We start from the raw sequence: 8,093 nt of genomic DNA, 5'->3' as shown, positions 1-8,093 counted from the left end.
CTGATGATTCCTCCAGCTGTCTAGAGGCTTCTGGGTGTTCTTGGTCTTTTCAGAGAAGCAGCTGGAGGTGTGGTGGATCTTCTCTCTCCAATTTTCTTCTGTTTATCCATCCTGGGGAAATCCCCGGTGGCCTGAGATACAGGAGCTGCATGGGTGGGGCAAAGTATCAGAGTCAGGAGGCTGCTCTGCCAGCGGGACTGGTTCCTCAGCGACAGGCCTTCGCTGGCTCTGGCCTAGAAGAACAGGATCTTCTTGTGCTTGCTGCCGGGGATTTGCCCCTTGGAGCGTAACCTCCGAACAGCCTCCCTCATATGCTTGGGTTGGAGTGGGGGCGTTTCCCCCCACTTCTCACACACGTCCAGGGCCTCCTCAACCACCTGCCCGACGAAGACCTTGGCCACTCCGGACATGGCAATGACCGTGTTCTGGGACACCGCCGAGCCAGCCACGGTCTGGATCAGACGCTTCATGGTGGCCTTGGGGAAGGCTGATCGGCGATACACTTCATAACGGTCCAGCTGCTCCTGGCTCATAGAAGACATGAGGGTTCTCATCTTCTGAGCCTCCAATTCGTCCACTGCCCGTTTCCCGGGTCTCTTCCCCTTGGTGGCCACTTTCCGTCTCTTGGCTTCAGGAGGACGTGACGAGGAGTCTGCCTCTTCACCTGCCCTTGGACGCAGGCCGTCCTGACGCCTGAGCTCGCCTTCCTCGTCACAGGCTTTCCTCAGTTCCTCAAATCGGTCCCGCGGGATTCGGTCCAGGCAGCTGGGGCTGGGGTCCAAGGGCACCACTCCTCCCTCACCCGACACACCTGTGACCCGACCTTTCCCTGGGAGCGACGCGCTGGCCTTGGCCATCCCAGCGCCGCAAGATGCAAGGGCTCGGGCTGGGCTCGTCTGATCGGCGGCCTGCAATGACAAAGACGAGACGAGGGAAGGTCAGCCTTGCTGCTGTATTTATACGCTCACACACACACATACACACACACACACACACACACACACACACAGAAACACAGGTTTCCACTGCCTCCCACAATGCAAAGACAGTTGCCCTTGGAGATGCCTTTTCTATGCGTGGACAATGAATGCCCGCAAACTCGGCACCTTAAACAAGCCCCACTGACTGGTTGAAGGCCCGTAGGTCAGAGAGCTCTCGCCCTGGGTCCTTTCTTCTGCAGAGTCCGACACGGAGAACGTCCCTCCGGGTGCACTCCCCTCAGGGTCAGGATCCCTGGATAACAGCAAGGTCCCAGCCGCTTTATATAGAGCTCTGGGGCTGGGGCCACGCCCACCCGGAAGTCAGGTGATTCCTCAGCCCTCGGGGGCTGGGCTCCTCCCACGCACAAGGGAAGGGGCGGGCCGAGGGTTGGCCGCCCAGACTTCCTCCCGCTACAGAGTTTCTGAAGGCTTCACGTTTGTTGGCGAAAGAAATATAGACCCTCAGAAGAAGACAGGTCTTGAAAGCTGGCTTTTTGAAAGCCTTCCAGGACCCGCCAGAGAACCCAGTCCAGTAGGCAACAAGTCCTCTCTCGGGTGCACCTCGGAACACGCTAGCCTGCTGAAGGGACTACAGAAAGCCCGGAGGGTCACTCCTGCGGGGGCCTTTTCTTCCAGGCCATTGTGACCCAGGCCATATTCTCCCCCAGGTCATAGACATGGAAATAGGTAGGTGGGCCTCATGGGAAGTCCCTCTTCCTCTTTAAATACTCTTGTATTTTCAAACATTTTTGGGTTTCCTTGGGGTCAAACCGAATGGACCTGTCCCCTATCCACCCTAGTCCCTGCCCCCATCTTCAGGCAGGTCTTCCTGCACCATTGACATCCAGAACCACAGGGAGAACATTTGTTTTACGGGATGCACCCCCTTTGACACATCCTCCTCCCCCAAGGTCCATAGTTTCCATTAGGCATCACACTGACTGTTGTATATTCCATGGATTTTGACCCCTCCCTTATCATGTCTTGCATCCACCCTTAGAGTATTGCACATAAGGCTTGGCTTTCCTGCCCTCAACCTGCTCTGTGTTCCGCCTAGCCCTCCCTTCCTCCACCCTAATCCCTGTTGACTCGTTTCCATGGTCTCCGTGGCTTAACCCCTCCCACAGTGTCCCTCTCATTGGAATGCTGAGGTCTCTAGCCGTTTCACATTGGTTTCTTTCGCTCCATCAGTAGGACTTTGGAGCTCCACGTCTCTTGTTGGCCTGCTGACTCTTTTCTTTCTAGTGCCGAATACTAGTCTAGTTTCTGAATGGACCACAGTTCACTGACCTTTCTTCCCCACCAACTGGCATTTGTTTGCTGCTGAGTTCCGGCAGTTTGGAAAGCAGATTCCATTAACGTCTCTGTGCAGGTTGCCCTGTGCTCGCACCAATGTTCTCCTCTTTTGGGTAAACCTCAAGGAGCTGGATTGTATAGAGCGTGTGCTATTTTGTAAGAAACTGCCACACTGTTTCCCCAGGTGTCTGCCTTAGTGGGCTAGCGTGTCCCCATCCGAAGACACCACAGCCTGGAGGCTTGCGCTAACGCACGTGTATTTATTTTCTCACCCTTCTGGAGATTGGAAATTGCCAGATGGGGTTGCGAGCCGACTCGTTGTTCAGTGATGCCTCTCTCCTGGGCTGCATCTGCTCACCGTCCGGCTGTGTCCTGGCATGGCCTTGGCTCTGGCTGTACTATCCCCAGTGCCTCGGTCTCTACTTTGAAAGACACCAGTGCTGTTGGATCGGGGGCCCTCCAGAAGTGGTTCCTTTGATCTGAATCACCTCTTTGAATTCCTGAGGGAGCGCATCCGCTCTAATACCTTTATTTCATACTTCTCATCATCTGAATGATGAGAAAATAAGGGTGTTTTTTGCACTGTGATTGTTAATTATATTTGTCAATTTAACTGGTTTAAAGAATGCTCAGACTGCTGGTAAACAACATTTCTGAGTGTGTCTTTAATGGTATTTCTGGAAGCTATTTGTTTTTGAATCAGTTGAGTAAGAGATCCACCCTCATCACTTTTGGTGGGCACCATCCAAACTGTGAAGGCCCCAGGAGAACATGAAGAGGGTGAGCAAATTTACTGTTTCCTTTCTTGAGCTAGGACTTCCATGTTCTCCTTCCCTCAGGCATCAGAGTTTCTGGGTCTCAGGTCGACTGACTCCAGTAGTTTCATCAGTGGTTCCCTACCCTGTTTTTCAAGCTTTTGGCCTCAGACTGGGGATTACACCTTTGGCTCCCCTAGTTCTCAGCCTGTTTACTTTGATTGAATTATACTGCAGGTTTTCCTGGTTCTCCATCTTGCAGTTGGCATTTCATAATACCGTAATCTTTCTTTTTCCCTGTAGAGTACTTTGTTCTGACTATCTGCCTCTGGGGCTGTACCTCCTGCATACCTATTCTTCCCCTATTCCAGGTTCTGTAAACTTGCAGAGGGTTTAAACTTGAACCCTTATGGCAAGTAATCAAGAAAAGAGACTATTTGTTTACTCCAAACTTAAAACAGATTCCCCTATTTTATGGAAAAGTATAAGCAAGATTACTTCTCTGTAAAACCTTTAAATACCCCTGGTCTAAAGGATTCTGGAATTATCACTGTCTAGCCATGTTACTCTCAATATCACCTAGATTACATTTAACTTGTATATTTGTTCTTAAAATGATGGTACATAAAAATAGTTGCCTAATAGTAAAGGATCAAATTCCTCTCTCCCTCTCCTTCTCTCTCTCTCTCTCTCTCTCTCACACACACACACACACACACACACACACACACACAAAGGAAGACAGAGATTCCTACCATGCACTTATCCCAAATACAGTTAGAAAAATGGAAGTGCACTGTGCAAAGTTCTATGTTGGAAGACATATTCAAATATGGCCTTGGATTTCACTTAGAAGCTGGCAATATGGATTTACAAACCAGAGAACTGAACTTGTGTAACTGAAACTAAACTATCCAAAGACTGCAAAAGTAAAGCAATATATGATATACTAGCAAATCTATCAGTTAACTATCATTTGCTACATTCTCTCATTATCCTTTGTTACATTGCTGTTCTTAAGATAGAGCTCTCAAACATTACAAATATTCTTTCTTGAATATCTTTACATAAACATATGCTGTGATTCAGCTTTCTCATATTCTTTATCATTTTTATTTTCTGAATTTTTTTTTTATTTTGACCACCTCTTTAGGTTAATCCTTTAACTATTTTATCATATTTCAAACTCATCTTATAAAAGATATCCTATCTCCCGCATCTACATCCCTAAGCAAACCAGTACACGTACACATACGCACATACACCAAGATGCCGAAGGATGAAAACAAATTCACAAGGCCAGTCAATAGCAAAATAGACACACTTTGGTACAAATAGTTTTACACGCTAATTCAATCGATATTCTGCCTACTGAACCATGCTACTTCAGTAGGACATCCAGTTGACTGTTACCGATCAGCAATTGCCAAGTTTAACTACCAGTGAAAATAGCTTTGTGCTCAACCTATGAATGATATCCGTATCAAAGCAAAACTGCTCCCAAGCACCACATTATTGTCCCATCTATTGTTCCCAAATCCTAGGCCAGCCAACAAAATCAGCCTTTCTTGGTGGGCTTAATTACCTTTTTTATCCCAGTCATAGCTCCCCCAGTAAGAATAGCAATCCTGACTAAAGCAAATCACAGTGTTACCATTCTGCAAAGAAGGGCTTGAATGTGGGTGATTACTGTGCCGGCATTACTTGCCAGGTGAAAACACGGTGGAGTATCATGAGATTTCCCAACAAAGACATGTTTGGTCCCCTCGTGACACAAACGGTTAGATGTGACTCTTTAGATATTTATTAAATTTTATCACTGTTCTTCATATCCTCTGCATTCATTGAGCCAACTCTACCTGGAATTTTCTCTGATGAACTGAACTTTTAGCAGCATCAACTTTTCCTCCAAACCATCAGTCTATAATAGAGCTTATTCACTGATATAAGTGAGTTAAAAACTTGTTCCAATGGTATACTTTTACTTTTGATGTTTGCATATATGTCTTATTCTAGTAATTGTTCTAGTCTCATGACAGCAAGCAAAGAAAGCGTATTTTGACAGGAAATTAATTTTAAATCTTTGGAGCTAAAAGGGCCTCAGTTGTAAATTTTACAGAGTAGAAAACTGAGGGCCAGGGCTTCCCTGGTGGCGCAGTGGTTGGGAGTCCGCCTGCCGATGCAGGGGACACGGGTTTGTGCCCCGGGCCCGGAGGATCCCACATGCCGCGGAGCGGCTGGGCCCGTGGGCCCTGGCCACTGGGCCTGCGCGTCGAGCCTGTGCTCCGCGACGGGAGAGGCCCCAGCAGTGGGAGGCCCGCCTACCGCAAAAAAAAAAAAAAAAAAAACTGAGGGCCAGAGAAGTTGAGAGTCTGTCAGGTCACACAAACCAGGCTAATATCTGAAACCGAAGTCCCCAAACTCTCCATTTAAACCCGTCATCTTCCACAGTGTGCTGCTCTGTATTCCATCACGTAGCCACTAAATACAGTGAGTCAAAAAACATCAACAAGTGGCTTCACGTGGGAATGTTAGCTTTTATTCTAATTATTGCCTGTTTATTTCCTTTACATTGATTAACAAAGGTAAGAAATACCCCAACAGTTCTTGGAAACTTACCTATTCTTAAACACAAAACAAGTGAACAAATAGAAAATTGTTATTAGATGCTAAATAAAAGTATTAGGTATATTCATAAACAGTATGATCATATAGATAATAGCACAAAACCCTTAGTAATAGATTGGCTTTTAAAAAAAACTAATTTAAAATAATCAAGAAGGCTTTCTTTCACTGTTAAATACCAGGATATCAGAATATTAAAGACATGAAACATCTTTCCATTCTATAATTATTTAGAAAGAATAAAATTAATAGGAACTGGCTTGCTTTTAAGATTTAGTAGTATCACAGGAAGCATGGCACAGCAAAGCGGATTTTGTTTGGAGTTTTTTTGTTTGTCTGTTTCGTTTATTACTTAAAACAACAGAGATTTATTCCCTCACAGTTCAGGAAGCCAAAAGTCCAAAATCAAGATGTTAGCAAGGTTGGTTCCTTCTGGAGCCTCTGATGTAGAGTCTGTTCCATGCCTGTCTCCTAGCTTTTGGTGGTTGTTGGTAGTCTTTAGCATTCCTTGGCTTGTAACTGGATCACTCCAAAGTCTGATTCTGTCATCACAGAACTTTTTTCCCTGTGTGTATCCTCAGTGACTGTATCCAATCTGCCCCTCCGTTTTCTTATAATGACACCAGTCATAGGATACCGGGCCTACCCTTATTAGTGTACCTCAGTTTAACTTGATTATATCTGTAAAGACCCTATTTCCATATAAGGTTATGGTCACAGGTGCTAAGGGGTGAGGACTTGAACATATCTTTGTGGGGGACACAACTCATCATACTGTACCACGGACTTGTAATTAGTAGTTTATATGACAATTCAGGGAAGCATTTAACACAGTGCCTAACTCATAGTAGGTATTCAATAAATGCTACTTCCTTTCCCCTGATAATATGACCTTTTTTTTAAAAAAATGCTTCTTTGCCCTGGTCTATAATCAACATAAGCATCAGATTGTGTCTCTAAATTATAGGCATAAAACTATTATTTGACTGGAACTCTGTATATTTCCAAAGAATGTTTTTATCTTATTTAGGGATGTAACAGGTAAGCTACAATAAGATATTTTTTTAGAAGATGTAGTGTGTATGTGTGTGTGTGTGTGTGTGTGTGTACAGGCACACACATGGAATACTACTCAGCCATAAAAAAGGATTAAATTTTGCTATTTGTAGCAACATGGATGGACTTAGAGGGTATTATGCTAAGTGAAATACATCAGACAGAGAAAAACAAATACTGTATGATATCACTTATATGTGGAATCTAAAAAATACAACTAGGGAATATAGTGAAAAAGAAGCAGACTCACAGATATAGAGAACAAATTAGTGGTTACCAAGTGGAGAGAGGGAACAGGGAAGGGGCAATACAGAGGTAGGGATTAAGAGGTACAAACTGTTATGTATAAAGTAAGTTACAAGGATATATTGTACAACACAGGGAACATAGCCAATATTTTATAAGAACTATAAGTGGAGTATAACCTTTAAAAATTCTGAATCACTCACTGCACACCTGTAATATATAATATTGTACATCAACTATACTTCAATTAAAAAAAGTATGTGGTTCTTAATGTTAACTGCACATTTGAAACATTGGGGGAAATTTTAAAATCTCAATAGCCAGATAATAGCAAAGGCTAGTTATAAAGAATCTCTGGAGTTAGAACGAAGGCACTGGCATTTTTAAAGCTCCCCAGGAAATTTCAATCTACTTCTAAATTTGAGAATCATTGGAATAGTCAACACGTTTTATATTTAACATATATGACATTGGATCCTGCATCTGTCCCTTACTTTATAAACTTTCACTGTTTGCTTCAGTTTCTTATTTTGTGAAATAATGATGATGATGATGATGATACCTACCTTGTACCATTGTTATGTGAATTAGTGTCCATATATGTAAATCTCCTACACAGCACATGGCAAAGGACAGGCAGTCAGTTAATATTAGATACTAGTTTATGGTGAGATTTTGTTTCCCTTCATGGTGGAATAGGTTGTATCAGATTAAACTTTCTGTAGTAACAATTATAAACTCTACACAAATATAAAACAACAACTGTTTGAAGGCATCATTGTACAATCCAAAAGCATGAAAAACTGAAGAAGATATAATCCTGAAAGGAAAGGAAGTATGCTAGGTGAGCACCATAATTCGTTGAGCTTTCCCTTGAGAACATTCTCAGGCTTCCTACAATCTAGAGATAGAATAGAAACAAACCAGTAAACAATATCCTATTGGGAAGAGAACACAAAATTTGAAGTTTAGGGCTGTTAGTAGAGCAGTAAATTGGAAGAAAAATTTCACAGAGTAAGGAGACACAGAGGAAATACTCTAAAACCTGCATAGAAATGTCCCGCAAATCTTTGGCTTACACCTAAACTGCATACGGTTTTGCTGAGAATCTAAGGAACACAGCTGAAAGCAGCAG

General features: G+C 43.8%; 1 pseudogene; it reads right to left on the bottom strand.

Moving 5' to 3' along the window:
* Nucleotides 1-233: 233 nt before the first annotated feature.
* On the bottom strand, nt 234-857 carry LOC136120112 (transcription initiation factor TFIID subunit 11 pseudogene; annotated as a pseudogene).
* Nucleotides 858-8,093: the final 7,236 nt, after the last annotated feature.

The sequence above is a fragment of the Phocoena phocoena genome, chromosome 3 (genome assembly GCF_963924675.1).
Source record: "Phocoena phocoena chromosome 3, mPhoPho1.1, whole genome shotgun sequence".
Classification (NCBI taxonomy): Eukaryota; Metazoa; Chordata; class Mammalia; order Artiodactyla; family Phocoenidae; genus Phocoena; species Phocoena phocoena.
This window is presented reverse-complemented; position numbering and strand designations above follow the sequence as displayed.